Genomic DNA, 15,226 nt, shown 5'->3' on the forward strand with positions numbered 1-15,226 from the left:
CGGGCAGCCCGCCCCTTCCCCCTCGCCAGGTGCTGCCGCGCTTACCTGCCGCGGGGGGCCGGGTCCTGCCCGGCCGCGCCCGCCGCCCTCTCCCTCCCTCCATCCCTCTCACTCCCCCCCCGCTCCCTCACCGGCTGCAAAATGGCCTCCTCGGTGGTACGGTCTGTCCCCCGCCGCGGCGGCTCGCTCGCCTTCAGCCGCAGCCCAGCGGGAGGGACGAGGGGGAAGATGGACGTGGTGGCTTATAATGGCACGGCTGAGACGTGTCGAGTCACAGGGTCCCCCGCGGCCCAGCCGCCGCTGCCGCGCACGGCCCCCCGGCCCGCTCCCCTGCTGCTGCTGCTGGTGGTGGTGGTGTATTTAAAGAGGTTTTTAAATTAAAAAAAAAAAAAAAAGGCAACCAAAGAACAACAGAAAATGCACCCATCTACTGGCCTTTATACAAAACGGTTTAAAAAATGCTACCGCAAACTGCACGAGCGAGGCAAACTTCGAGGTCGAAACGCTGGCGTGGAAGGCGGAGGTGAGCCAGGGCTCTGCCAGGGGCTCGCAGGATCCCCGGGGACGCGGCAGTGGCGGCGTGGCGGCCTCCCACGGCTGCACCGGCCAGGGCTCGGCAGAAGCAGCACTCTGGAAACTGCGGCAAGGGCAGGGGCAGCCTCCCTGCGGGCTTTCTCACCGGCGATATTTGGCACCGCCCGTGAGAGCATCTCCCCGTGTACTTTCCCGCAGGACAGCGGGGACAGAATACAAGGCCACAGCACTCACTCCTCCCTTCCCGGGCTCTGCTGAGCATTATGCTTCGTCGGGGGGGAGAACAGGCACTCCTCGTGTTTCCTCCGGTGCGGGGACTGCTGCTACAGACAGCTATTATGGCAAGTCTTTACACAGCTGTGCAAAGCAAAGCCTCTGCCCCGCCGGCTCATGGATTTCCCACGATCTGCTCCCAAACCCTGCCAATGCTTCAGTTTGCCTGAAGACTGAAGTTTGTATACCTACAAGTTTAATCTCTCACAGAGGTGTCTTAAAGCTTCAGGTTTTATTTGTAACGTCTATTTTTAAATGAAATCTGCCATAAAAATGCAATGCGTTATACATTTATTTTTAGAAAGCAGTACAGTTGTTTACTTTGTCACTCCAGTGGTTGACCAGAGTAGCTATACCATGAGCTACAGCCTTTTATGAATTTTATGAAATTCCCGTGCCCCAGAAGTGTTAAAACTGATTTTCCTGTTCCTTTTTAGAGACACTCCAATTGTTTACAATGTATTTCACTCTGGTTTTACCGTTAAGTTGTTCAAATACATTTTCTGAGAGTTGGTAAATACGGTATAGACACTGCAACTTTTTGTGCTGAGAATTTGGAGGCTTTATTTGTAAAGCTCAGTCCTATAAGAAAAGTAGGTACAAAAAGGCTATTCGGTTCACAGAGGAGACCAAATGAGCAAATACAGATCATCTGATCTTACTCCTGCTTATCATAGAACAAAGATCTCGATATTGTGAACTCGCGTCTAAACAGTCATCAAGTACCAAGCATGGTCTGAAGAGCCCAGTGGATTTATAACAAAGCTGATCAAAGTTTAGGGGCTGTCTGTTAGTGATTGTGAGGCAACTCCTTCCTGAAGAAAGAAGGTTGGCCATGTGGTAAATAATCACACATTATATAGCATCTTTTTTGACATCCCATTTCCCTTTCTCTGGATGCCCATTGATTTAAATTAACATAAATAAGATAGGCTCATAGCCAGAAATTTATTTAAACCTATTTCCGTCCATAAGGAAAGCTAGAGCGATTTGTTACAAAGAGGAATATGCATTTTCCTGAACATAGTTATATTTTCACAGAAAACAGATACCATGGTCCTTGCAACATCAGTGGATAACACATAATGATTGGGACTGGAAAAGAAATGAGATATTGGACTGAGAAATAGGATATTGCACTGAATTTTGTCTAGAATTTATATTTAGGCCCTTCCCTTAATCATCTTTTACAAAAATAGAAAATTCTGCTTTATCACTAGTAAAGAAATGGTCTGTTTCAAGACTCAGTTTTGGCAGCATTTGCTCACTTGACCCATTATGCAATGGATTTACAGTTCAAGCAAGGGATGTTTCCTAATTCATACTACAAGCTACAGGCATATGAAAGGTTAAATTTTCATCATTGCCTTCTTCCTTCAAAGAAGAAAGAATACTACTTGGAGCCACTCACTGTAGCACTTTTCCCTCTCCTGTGCCTGTGCATTGGGAACTACCACAACTCATTGAAATTACGGGCTGCTTTGGCCCTCCTATGTTGTTTTGCTACCGAACTTGAGTAAGCTACCTTAAAGTTAGGAAATTCAACTTTATTAGGTGGGTGGTCTCATAGCTTTTGGGTTTTATTTAGCCTGGGAAATACAGCTCACCTGTATGGATTCCATGACTAAGAGATGTCATCATACAACGTCTACCACTTCACAAAAGCCAATTAGACATGAAGAAAGGATACAAGTTTCTCTAGAAGTGGTTATTCACAAATCCCTTATTTTCAAATTATGTAAAAGTTAATATCTAGATCTTGATATTACAATATCCCATCTAACAATAACATGGCAGAGGATGAAAAGAAAACCCATATTTTTTCATCATATTCCCATAAATATTTTGACCTACCAAAGTGAGATGTGGATACCTGATCCTAAATAGGCTATGCAGATTTTGAAAACACAAGCTATATATAATACCACACACTCCTTGCATTAGCCCTCTTTACTGCAGCCCAGATATACTTCTAGACTATGCTGGGTACACAGGGCTTGTCTCCTTCCTGAATAAGCTAAATTTATGTATATAATTATATGGTAGCATTCTCATAAATGCACCCATTCATGCAATGAAACTGAGCTATTCCTCCAAACAGCTTCTCTTGAAATGATCTTTTCTCCCTTGCTTCGATGAGCACTGAAGTATCTAGACTGACATATTGGTAATACCATTGATTTTTGGATAAACACTCCCTGTGACACATGGGATAGTTCACATCTTAGAGCTCGATTCAAGTCCTCTTCAAGCTTAAGCAAATATCAGTTATACTCCTGTCATGTTTTCATGCCTTGTTTGCTGATACCCATTGGCTAGACAGCTTTAGAGAAAAAAAGGAGCCAATTTACTGCGGTCTGAGTAAACACCACAGGAGAGGTCTCAGCAAATAACATTAATACAATAATATGACCTAAGTCAGGCTCTAGTGAGAGCTCAGCTCTAACTCTGGTCATACATGAGCCAGCAGTGTGCCCTTGCAGCAAAGAAGATGAATGGTATCCTTAGCTGCATTAGACAAAAGTGTTGCCAGCAGGTGGAGGGCGGTGATCCTTCCCCTCCCCTCAACACTGGTAAGGCCACACCTGGAGTGCTGTGTCCAGTTCTGGGCTCCCCCAGCACAAGAGAGACAGGGGCATACTGGAGAGAGTCCAACGAAGGGTCACGAAGATGATGAAGGAACTGGAGCATCTCTACCATGAGGAAAGGCTGAGGGAGCTGGGACTGTTCAGCCTGGAGAAGAGAAGGCTCAGGCTGGATCATATTAATGTACATAAATACCAGAAAGGAGGGTGCAAAGAAGATGGAGCCAGACTTTGTCAGTGGTGCCTAGTGACAGGACCAGAGGCAATGGGCACAAACTGAAATACAGGAGGTTCCCTCTGAACATCAGGAAACGCTTTTTCACTGTGAAGGTGACTGAGCACTGACACAGGTTACCCAAAGAGGTTGTGGAGTTTCCATCTATGTAGATACTCAAAAGCAGTCTGAACACGACCCTGGGCTGCTGGCTCTAGGTGGCCCTGCTTGAGCAGGGGGGTTGGACCAGGTGACCTCCAGAGGTGCCTTCCAACCTCAGCCATTCTTGATTCTGTGATTTCTATTCAGAACGAATACTTCAGCCCTCGTACTTGAGATGCAATGGGAACTAGATGGATGGACCTATTTGTACCCCAAGGCACAAAAGGAAATTTTTCCTTTCTACAGCATTTCCTATTTGTCCAGGCCATGCTGAGGCTACACATTGTACATTTTTACATTGTACAAACAATGTAAATTACATTTTAAATTGTACAAACAAATGAATTTCCAAATAGTTGACCATTCAAGTCATGTAAGTACATACTAATGTACTTACAACATGATTAGCTATTAATGAGGCTCTCTGTATCAATCATTAGTAGATAAACATGTTCAAAGAGTGCCTTGAAAAGTACACGGCTTACTTTGAGTTTAGGCTTATAGTTAAAATTTTCAATTTTCTATGATGAGTAATTTCATAGACACTTTTGAATGGTATGCTGGATATGCTTAAGCAAAAATTTGGGCTAATTAGTTCTGTTCTCTCTCCCAACTTCTAATACAGTTTTTCTTGTGGTATTATGTCCATGTACACAAATGTAAATTATGAAAGCAGTGTTTAGAGAACCAATGACAAATCTATAATGCATTAACAGTTAAATATTTTCTATATAGCAGGTTAATTCCATGAACCAAGAGATGCAAATATTTGTGATAAAGACATATCTCTAGCAAGCTGTCATCTTGCCTTTCTGGTTGGTAGTACTGGTCTGTGCATTTCAGAATGGCTTTGAAGTACTTTTATCATTTCTAGCAGAGTCCTTGTTTACCAGCGCACAAGTTACTTTACGTATGGAAGACCACACAAAACTAAATCTAAAAAAAAATTGAATGTCAAGAGTAGAAAGCACTGAAGGTTATTTTGCAATGCTCCTGGTAGCTTACCCAGTTACTGATTATGTGGTATTCAACATTTCACATGAAAATTATAGAAGCTATTTAGTCCTGGATCTTTCAAAAAGAAAAGCAAAATTTTATGGCCAGGACAACAATAACTTCCCATCCGTACCAGAAATCTAGCAGCGTTTGAGTATGACTGTTGTTTTAGTTGTAGCCATGCTGAGTGTGGATACCAAAACATAATGCTATCTTTGGCATAAATACCTTTTACCCTGAAGATCTCGGATCATTTCAATATTGACATACACATGCTGTGCTATTAACGTGAAAGTCAGCTAGTACCTATACGTGCTCATAAGGTAAAGAAATGTTTGCCTAAGCAAGACCTAAGTACTTGTTTACATAGGGAAGTCAGTGTGGAAGTTATGTGTGAAATACATCCCCATACCTGACTGCACACTAAATCCCTTGATAGACAACTGGATGGGGACCAGCTCAAGGCTTCAATAAATATTAGAGCCAAAAGTAGGTTTCACTGCCCTATTTCTATATTAGATAAAATAATATTTATCTTGTGGGAGCTACCAGAATAGTACTAGGGTGAGATTAAAAAAAAAAGATCTGTAAGCATTGCCTAAAGGTTGCAGTGGAGAGGCTAGCAGGGTGTCTTGAACTTAACATGAGGGTTTTAGGAGGCTGGGCTCCGGCAGCTGAGAAAGGACAAGGAGACAGCGGTAGATGTGAAGCAGGGATGAAAGGACGACCGAGGAGTCAGTGGGCTTTGGGAAAGGGGAAGGAAGGATGAAGGAAGGGCTGTGTGGGGTCTGTGGAACTTTTGGGAGCTGTGGGAGATATCAGCATCTGTGAGCTTGTGCCTCTCCCTCCAGCATGATCTGCTCAGAAGATGAGCAGATCCCTGCTGTCTTCCTTCCCAGATCCCTTCTCCCTCTTAGCAGAAAGAGCAGCCTCTGCTCGTGCGGAGGGAGACAATGCATGAAGGTGAAGAGCAGGCTCAGGGCCAAGAGCAATGGAAGGCGAGAGTGGCACCAGGGAAGAAGTGAGAGAGTAGCGACTGCTGCTACCACTGGATCACAGACTCCCCTTCAAAGTGGCCCCTGTTCCTCCCACCCCAGCCCTTCCCTTAGCAGGAAGAGCAGCAAGTCTGGCCCTGTGCGTAGCCGCAAAAACCAAAGTCCGCTTCTGGGAGCAGTGAGCTGTGCTTAACCCCATTGGCAGGTGAGCTATGGGGAAACATCTGTCCCTCACTGGGGTGAATGGTGGCTCCCGTAGACTGCTGCCCCGGGCAGCTGCCTACATCAAAAACTATTTTTCTCTGTCAACACTGTTTGTGCAACGTCTGCTTAGAATAGCTGAGGCACAGTGTTTGTATTTCCCTGAAGACTGAAACAAATAGCTGAATGATACTCAATCTGTCTTGGAAGAAGAAAAGGTCTGGACTAACCCCAAGGATCGTAAGGAGTCTAGGGCAGGGGTTTTAAAAAACCCCAAACCTCCATATCCTGCTGTTCAGCATTTCTGAGAGGGGAAAATGCAAGTCCAGAAATACTGTACAATAACCTATCACTTTTTTGAAGCAACCCATACTTCTGCTGGAAAGACATTTGGTGGAAGCATGTGGTGAAAAAGGCTTTCAGACATTAGTCTACCAGTCCAGTGTAGAAATGCCAGTCCTGGTATCTAGATATTTCCCAGTAACAATACATGTCTTGGTAAGACAGGCATGGATACTTCAGTTTGCAGCCACTGAGTTAGGGCAGAATATATTCAGCAGCTGTGTTCAGCAGCTGGAAGTCTCTCTATAAAACACAGGGAGATAGTAAAAGCCACACATGGGGATATGATCAAATCATTATTTTATAAACTAAGAAGTTTTATAAGAGCAGAGGACAGGCCAGAGAGGGAATCTAGCTTTGTGGTCAACTTACTAACAACAAAGTGAGAACCCACTAGTGCTAGGCTGAAGGGATTTCATTTAATTGAAAGACAAAACATTAAGATAATCCAAAATTAGAACACTGACAAGCAAATCAAGGTCTCAGTATCTGACCACAGATGCTCTAAAACAGAACTGTAGTTATGATTCTTTTTAACCTCTGCCAGTTCCTGCTCCAGTTCTCATGCAAACATACAAAACTTTAGTCTTGCTTAATGCTGAGAGGCTAAAGCAAGTCCTGGTGTTAAGATTCAGTTCTTGTGTATCTGAAAACATAGCACCATGTATAATGCATCAAGTGCACACACAGAGAATTGTTTTCCTTACTCTTTAATGTATTAATTTCAGATATTCAGTATCACTAATCCTAAATATAAAAAAACCCCCAGACACCTCACCTTCTCCCACCCCCAAATGGAATTACTTTGCACATTTTGTGACTGGCAAGGGGTTTTTTTAACCTCTAGGGTAGCGATGTTTTCCAGCTTTTTCCTGCACTTCTGAAACCTGAATTTAAAACAAACAGCAAATATCTGAGAGTCCCAGATGAGCCCCTGACTCTGAGAGCTAAGGCTTTAGTAAGAACACCAACGTAACAAAATTCTCAATAAAGTAAGAAAAGGTGACAACATTCATACTAACGATTGTTATAAGGTTAACACAGACTATAATTAAAAGGAAGTTGTTATTCAGCTCAAAAATCCTTTTTTCTTTTCTGTTATTTATGGCTCCATTTAGCTGAAGGGATGACTATCATTCAGATATAAGCTAGGAGAACTTAAAACTTTCTCTGGAGAAGGCCTGGCTTAAATTCTGCTGGACACTACTTATGTGATTGAACTGCTACGAAGCTGTGATGAAACAACAAAAAATATATCAGATTTAAATAAACTATCTTTGTGCTACATCAAAGGATGGCAAAAGCATACCAGCAAAACAGAAGCTTTCTAAAGTGCCATTTGGGTGTAATGCCTTACTAAAACCACTGTCTTCCCTAAAGCTCTTAATGGCTTTTGACTAAATCTAAGAGCCTCTACTCACTATTTAATTGCCTTGATGAAATACACTCAAAACGGTTTGGATCCGAGACTCACCCCTGAGTCACACCATTGCTCTCAGTTGTCTCTGCCCGTGCCACCGCAGCAGTACAGCTCTTCTGGAAGTTTATGGAGAAAGAAACACCCGTCCAGGCACAGCTCTGTTCAGGGAGTTTGTGAGTGCCTGTGCTTCCCTGTGCCTCCTGATGACAGTTCCTTCTGTTGTCTCCCTTTGAGTTAGCAAAAATAAAATGCAAGAGAGTCTTGCTTAATGGCCTTGAGCTGTCATTAAGAAGTTCTGTACAGGTTTTAGTCTTTTCAAAACAAAACAAAACAAAACCCACTTTATAAATCAATACAAAACTGGCAACCGTTCTCAGAAGCCATAATCTTAGGAAGATTTTAAAAACTGAATTTCACTAAAGTTCTCCAGTCAATTGTGTCAATCATCTTCCTTCTGCAGCTCCCCTTCCTCCCACCTGCCTGTTACCTCTGCTCTCAGACTTCCTCTCACCCAGGATGCTTCACTTACTCTCAGGGTTTCAGCTACTGCCTATATTACCAAAATCTCATTTATCTTTCTACTCCAACTTTTTTGTTACTTCAACTTTTTAGTTTCAAGCACATCAGCTTTACAATTGGAAATTATAACTTTCTCCTCAAAAATCATGTCCTTTATTTCTTTTATTTAAAACCTGATTACTGTTACCTCTCGCCCATACTTCTAAACAGCACTTCTATTTTTTTCTCTTTCTTCTCATCTGTTTTATCTCATACATTTATCCCAGTTTATCTTTCTAAACTTTACTTTATCCTAAGCATGCCTACTGCTACAGTTTGAGAAGTTTTACCTAATCTCAATTACTACAGGTCCATCCCCATCCACTCCCACCTTCCTACTTCAACCTCTTTCCTTCTTTAATCTAAATTGAGGAATGGTTGCTTTTGACTGATCAGAATTAACCCCTTATCTTTGGTGTCAATACACTTGCTGATTCAAACAGACAACGCTGCATCAGTTTGATTCATTATTTCTTCGTAAGAACTGGAGATTTACCATTTTTAAAGTTAAAGCTCAGGTTTTTTTCCAATGCAGTTATGCAGCCACTTGAAAATAATTCACAGTTATTGGTAATTTACAAAGACAGAGAATTACATTGTAATCCTGGAACCTCTGTAAAGTATAACCTTCCAGATTCTATCTAAGATTGACTTTTAAAATATTTCAGGTATTTATTTCACCACATTATGCCAGCAGAAATAATGTTTGGAATATTTTAATTTTATCTACCTAGTTAAAACCAAAAGATCGAGGCTATTACTGATACAATTTTTCTCAAATGACTGGCCTGCTGCATCTGATTCCCACATACATCCCATCACAGCTCAGTAATCTCTTAGACAGCTATAGCTGTGCCAGCAAATGCAACTAGTTTCTTAGATCCCAAGGGCCCAGCTTTGAATTAGCTAGTGCTGAACAGTGTCCCTCCCACCACAATTAACGTGACGCACATTGCAAAGTGATTTTTTTTCCTTCTATCACTAAACTCAGGCTCTTTAGCAATGTCTTCAAGCTCACGTAGCGTTTGCTACCAAGTTGTTTCATGTGACACATTAAGTATTAAATCCTACAATATTAATATTGGAAACTGCTTGGTTTTTTCACATGTATTTATGCTCACAAATGGTTCTGATGGTTTACTTGCTATTATTGTGAGTCTTAGGATTTTCAGAGCTCATTGTCTCAGGAAGCATCCTGGTGCACTTGTGCCTTTTCCTTGTCCCGCCATCTCCCATTATTTTGGAAGTAATCAAATGCCAAACCCATCACGCTTAAGACTTTGCCATTCCCTGCAACCTTTTTTATGCATGGAAGTAAAGATAGTCACAGTTGTGCTGTTTTCAGGTTGCCCCTGAAGACCCCAAGTGCACCCATTCTCTGTGCATAGCACAGAGGGAGGAAGCAATGGAAATGAGAGAGCACATAGGAAGCAAAGGGTCAAAGGTGCATCTGGCATGGAAGGAAGGAAGGCAATGTCAGAAACCTGTTGGAGGAAGGTGACCAAAGGACTGATGAACAATGTAAGTGTTTTTGTCAGCTAGGGAAAGGAGACATGACAGCGTTCTCTATGCCAGAGTTTAGGAGAGAATTAACTTAGTCCCTGCTTTAGTGAAAAGGAGATAGCAGCTCTTTCACTATGCATTTAAAATAAAAATGATAGAATTTAAAATGAAGGGGGTTCACCTGACAACTAAAAAAATTAAATTAAATTCATTATTATATTTAAATACTCTTCCTTTTTTTTTTTTTGTGGTCCACTGCTTTTCTTCTCTGAGTGCACTGAGACTGAACATTTTATGTAATCTAGATTCAATCAAGACGTTAATTACCATACTGGCAAATATTTATACACTTGTGCCAGGACTTTTTCAGGTCAGGTTTTGCATATCTTCCCTGGTATTTTGCTGTATACTTATTAGAAATGCACAGAACTCTGTCTGCACTATTCTCTCCTTTTCATTTTATCCCTATATTTGTCCAGAGCATGTAGATATGGCCGAATAGTCTGTTCATTTGAACTGCGATACTTTTCACTTTAAGTTTGCATTATACTTGATACTGTAGGGCATATTGACTGAACCACAAATACAGAACCTGTCACTGACTCCTAATTAAACCTGACATCTGTGCTGTTGATTACAAACGTACCAGAATTGAACATTTGCTGAAATTTTTATTTAATGACATTAAAAAGATAGGAGAGCAGTTATTGTCTCAGTTGCTGTCTGAGAATCAGCTCTTCCCATTCTTTTGGAGGACTGTCTGTCTGAAACAGATGCCGCCACAGATTTCCAAGGGAGGGGAGCGTGAATGAGAGAAGGAGCATCTGCAGGTGGTTTTGCCTGAATTACTCATCATCTGGAAAAGACAGAGCTTAAGTAGCGTGCAAGATTAACACAGTGAAATGCGAAATACTGAAATGATGGGCAGGACTGTATTACTTGTCTCATGAGTGAATAAGACCAGGCATTGTAATTCATCATAAATGTAGCTGGCTGGGAGGGACTTGTTTCATGATTACTTAGGAAAACATTGAGGCTTCTCAAGAGGCACAAGCCTCAGGAGATGGGGGCTGAAGCGCTGTGAAATTGCTTTTGTGTCTGGCATTCTGAACCCTTTGAAGACTGATGTGGGCAGGACTGGCTCTGGGAAAGGCAAAGTAGATAGTTGCCTACTGGAGCAGACTCCTGGGAGCAACAAAATGCTGATGTCACTGAAGCAAGGATCAGCTGCTTCTAGGAAAGGCAGCAAACTTCTGGATTTCCCAGGCCATTCCCCTTAGCTCTGCTCACAGCCTCTGCCTGATTTCTTGGTGTTTCCCACCATGCTGACACATCATATGCCTGCTCTGGTTATGGATTGCACAGTTCAATCTTACACCAAACTCTGTGCTGCCCCTCAGTGAGCACTCCTACACCCCATGCTGCTCTAGGAACAGTCCTCCAGCTGAACGTATGCCTTCTGTAAAGGGGGGGAAAAAAAGAAAGAATTGTTATTATCAGCCCCTGCGTCCAACACAGAGAAAACTACTGAAGGCAAGTGAGTTTGTGGCCATATGTTGGGAAGACAGGGCAAAGGCTAATAAGAAATCTAAAAATATTTTCTTTTTTTTCCCTAGGAGGGAAGAAACTTATGGGACTGCTAAGCGTGGGATTGTGGAATAATGTCAATAGATAAGAGCCAGGCTATCCCTGTAGTGCAGGGCTCAAGGACACAAGGACTACTCAGCTTCTCTTACAACCCCTGTACACTGCAAAAGAACAATACAGGAGACAGGAACTGGGAAAATATATTGAGCTCACTCATTGACAGAGATGGTATGGCTATCAAACAGAGTACAGAACCAGTGTGCCACAAAAAATGAGATGCAGGCTGTTTCTGCTTTCAACTGAAAACATTATGCCAATTAAAATACATCCATTGCAACATGTCTTCCAGACCACAATCAATGTAACTTTCCTGGGGAAACCCAGAAAATGAGATGTGAACTCATTACATGTATCTTATGATGTTGTGATATTCTCTAGCTTGAGAAAATGAAGATAAAAATGAGTGGGTTTGGCCCAAGAAAAGTAGACAGGCCGAAAACTGGATCACATACTTGACAAGAGTGAGATGTGCTCTGGAAGCCCTGTATTCGGTCTGGTTGCGGGGACATCATTGCAGCCTGAGAGTGACTCAGAGTAGTCCCAAAAGCTATGCTGTCCAAATGTGCACTGAATTTGTCTGCCTGTTTCAGACTGGCTGAGCGCATGCCAGCCTGCTTTTGAGATGTGCTGGCTTTGAGTTGAAGGACTTCAGTACCTCTGACTGTCAGGCACAGTGTTCTCAGGAAAGTTTAGACACACAATTCCCATTAAAATTAAGGACTCAGGGTGGTCATAACCTACATAAACACTACTGAAATGTTGACTGTAGGAAACTGGAACTCTTCAAATGCTAGACTTAACCATGTATCCATGCACGTGCATGTGGCTACACACAAACTATTGAAAATGGAAATCCAGCAATACCAACATGGAAGGTATACAATTCAAGCGTGCTTTTCTTGTATTTCCCTTCCATGAAAAGCTTTTGTTTATGTGTTTGCAACGTCACTGTGCAATACTGTCCTTTTTCAATCTTTATGTATATATTATTAATATATACATAGAGATATATCAAGACAAATAAATACATATATGTATGCATACAACTGTATCTGTACATGCATGCCACTGGTAGGCCTATATATATAAGAAAACTATTAACTAAGTAAAAGGCTTTCATTCCTTGTTCACTCTGAAGTCTGTGGAGTTAGTATAATTCTTTAAAAATGACTGTACTGTGTAAAGGCACACAAACATGTATTCAGCAAAAACATCTTGACAAAACAAAAGCACATTGGTAAAATCTTATAGCTCATGTTCTTACTTTCCAGTCACTAAGGTGTGCTTCAGAATAGAGTCATAGCATTAGAGGCAAAGCATGGCAGTGACTGGAGTCCAGGCTAATAAACCCTGCTGGGATAATTAGCATGATCTCCCTGCTGTTGCCATTAAGACACATTAAACTGAGGGAGAGCACAAGGAGGAAAACAGAAGTGGAAAGGACCAGACAGACAAAGGTGAAGTCTAGGGACTGGGAAAGTGGAGAAGTTGGCTGCAGGGAGTTCTGGCTACAAAAATGTTGGGAATAATGGATTCATATTCTGTAAGATGATCTAATTGTCCCAGCTGGCCTTAACCCTGATGGAAAGGCTTTGTTTAAGAACTATAAAAAGGTCCATTTTTCATAAGCTATGAGTGTAATCTAGGAAGAGAGAGAATTTGTCTGATCTGAATTACGTGGTCTTTGTTCACATTCTATTCCTTACTGAATCTAGGGAATATGAGAGCCCTCCTGTGGCCAGCTGAACACCTGTAAATTCCCTTGGTTGCAGTCAAAGACAAGACAGCCCACTAGGTAATGTGTCTGCTTTCTTGTTCGATGGGAGTAAGTTGTTATTATCACACTGTTTATTGTGTCTACAGTGACAGAGGTGTGCATGGCACTCTCAACAGCAAATCAAAGGTGACTGGCCTCAAATACCCATCATCTAAGTTAGTGCACAGACACAGGAAAGTGAAACACAGAGATAACACTTGCACAGAACGTAACGCCTTATTATCTATTGCTGTAAGTTGGCACAACTCCATCAGCACAGACAAAAGAAGATAACTGGATTGAAGGGGTAGCCCTATGAAGCACTTTAACAAAAGACAGTAGACCTGAAGTGGAAAGGATGGCTCTGAGCACCAATCTGTGTCTTCATACACAATGCACAGACATTTACACCAACACAGAATAGATGTGAAATTCTGTGCTCTGACTGGGTATTTTTGATAGATCCCTTTGGCAGAGGTGTAGATACTGCACAAACTACCCAGCAGGATTCTTGTAATTGTCTCCCACTTCTACACAACTTTGACTCCACCAGGCTAATCCTCATTCACATCAACTTGGTTTATGGCAGTATCAGACCAAAAGGAATCAATAACATAAGACAAGCTGAGAGATCACACTTTCAATATCAGTAACCTTTCCAGTAAAAATTTTCAATGTGCTACAGAGGCAGTCAAAGATTCTATGCAGTCTCTTAAAAAAAGGGAATAGCTGGTCTAAGTACATAGAGACCTTGAAAGCTTAGAAAAAGAAAAACTGATATTATAAAGAATATGAAACAAAATAACCCTTTTTAAGCTAAGAAATTTGGCATCAGTTTAGTCCTTTCATAACTACAAAAATACCTTGCCATGAAATAATTTTTAATTTATATTGTCAAATTCAAGAAGACATACTGAGAAGCGACAGCTTAGCTCCTCCTAAGAAATGTGCTCTGAGCTTAGCACGAAGAACCGAGTGTGTGTCCTATGCAATGTAATGCACTACATTACTGAGCTCTTTAAATGGATGTAGATAGCTGAATACCTTGGAAGAGTTGTCAAAAATCATTTAGACAATATTTCTGATTATTTTCATTAGCATAAGTAAAAGTGCAGGAAGAGAAAGAAGTTGTTAATCCTTTCAGTGCAACATTAACAGGTGTTGCCTACCCTACTGTCACCAGTTTTTCATGATTTGTAAGTCAAAGCAAAATGCTGTTCGAATAACTTGTATCTGTAGTTTTTCCAGCAGTGGCTAAACATTATGCAAGAAACCTAAATAGTTGCTCCCTGAAATTTTTCAGTTTCATGATTCTTCTAGACTCTTGCATTCAGCTGTATTTGCTCTTCTTTTGAGGCATATGCAACATGTGACAAACTCTGAATCAGTACAAGAAGTTTAACGTGTGAATTAAAATCTCTGCAAATCCAAATCGGTCTGAGGACCTCTGTTGGTAGTACAGCCAGTTGATCAGTAGATGGTGGTGGTGCACTGTTACCTCATGCAGTTGGCCAAGGACAGTACCCAGCTGTTAAACCATTTTTCTTTTAGAGCAGACCAGTAAAAGTCTTGGAGATGATTGGGTTTTTAATACATCAGAACATTAAGAAATGAAAAATGCTAAATATCTGCCTCTTTTGAATGATGGAAAAGTTGTATTTTCTTTTTCTCCCCCGCCCTCCCCCTAGAGTTTCAGGAACCTTCTGAACTTCCTTTTCCAGCATCCTGTATTTTTATTCTGTGGGAAGAAAGTCCTTTAGCTTTTGCTATTTTCATATACTAATCAAAATGAAAGAAGCAAGCAGAAATATTATAAAGAGTGGGAAGATACCTGATGCAATTGTCAAACTGCAGAAATCCTGCCAACATGGTTATTTGCCACATCGCCTCCCATGTTGACTTTGTCACAGTGGCATCTATCTGGAGGTGAAGAAGGGAGTGAAGGAGCTTGTTTCATCCTACCCAGGCAGGTAGGATGGAAAGGAGGAGCACTGGGGACATTCTTCACCTGTTTTATAGCAGCTGGTTCATGTATGGGAT

This window comes from Haliaeetus leucocephalus, unplaced genomic scaffold, assembly GCF_000737465.1.
Source record: "Haliaeetus leucocephalus isolate CR32 unplaced genomic scaffold, Haliaeetus_leucocephalus-4.0 Scaffold0, whole genome shotgun sequence".
Classification (NCBI taxonomy): domain Eukaryota; kingdom Metazoa; phylum Chordata; class Aves; order Accipitriformes; family Accipitridae; genus Haliaeetus; species Haliaeetus leucocephalus.